Genomic DNA, 768 nt, shown 5'->3' with positions numbered 1-768 from the left:
AATGCGTTTCCTCCAAGTCATTCAACAGACATTGCTGGCTTTTGTCTCCGTTACTTTGCTCATTGCGCGTCAGTCTTGTGTGTAGTTTTTGTGTATCTGATTTGTACATTTTATTTGCGTGTATTATAATAAAGTTTATGAAAGAGAACGACCCAATATCCTTCCTCCTGAAAAACTGCCCTCATAGAAGAACTGACTGAAACTATACTAATGGTTAGGACTACAAGATTTTCCTCTGTATCTGGTAGGCTGTAATACCAATAACAAACTAGTATCGAAACTCACTTGTAATTAGTATATTCATGTGTCTTCTTTGTATATTGGTCGATTTTTTTCACTCGCCAAATCTCGCTTCCGATGTATTTTGCCATTTCATTCATGGTTCAAAATTAGAGGATTCTAGTAAATCATTTTTTATGTACGCGTTTACTATGAATGCGTACTACCACTGGAATTGTTTTAATGGTGAATTATATTTATTTTGTCTCTGAGTAAACACCCTGTCAGTCAGAAATGCATTTTCCCACTGGACACGAGACTGACTTTTAACTCTTCCTTATCAAGTAGAGCGATGTGACTCAACACAAACGAACATCTCCTTTCGCTTCATGTAGATGCATCATTGCAAGGTTGCGTCACTAGAATTAAGTAGTGGTTGCTGGTGCTTCTGCAACTTCTAATGTGGCTCAGATTCAGAGAGAGTTACTTTATCTCGCCCGAGAAAGAAAAATATGAGGCATGATCTGCAAAATATTATGAAAGATATGT

This window comes from Penaeus monodon, chromosome 30, assembly GCF_015228065.2.
Source record: "Penaeus monodon isolate SGIC_2016 chromosome 30, NSTDA_Pmon_1, whole genome shotgun sequence".
NCBI classification, from domain to species: domain Eukaryota; kingdom Metazoa; phylum Arthropoda; class Malacostraca; order Decapoda; family Penaeidae; genus Penaeus; species Penaeus monodon.
The sequence above is the reverse complement of the archived record's forward strand: the minus strand, read 5'-3'. Positions refer to the sequence as shown.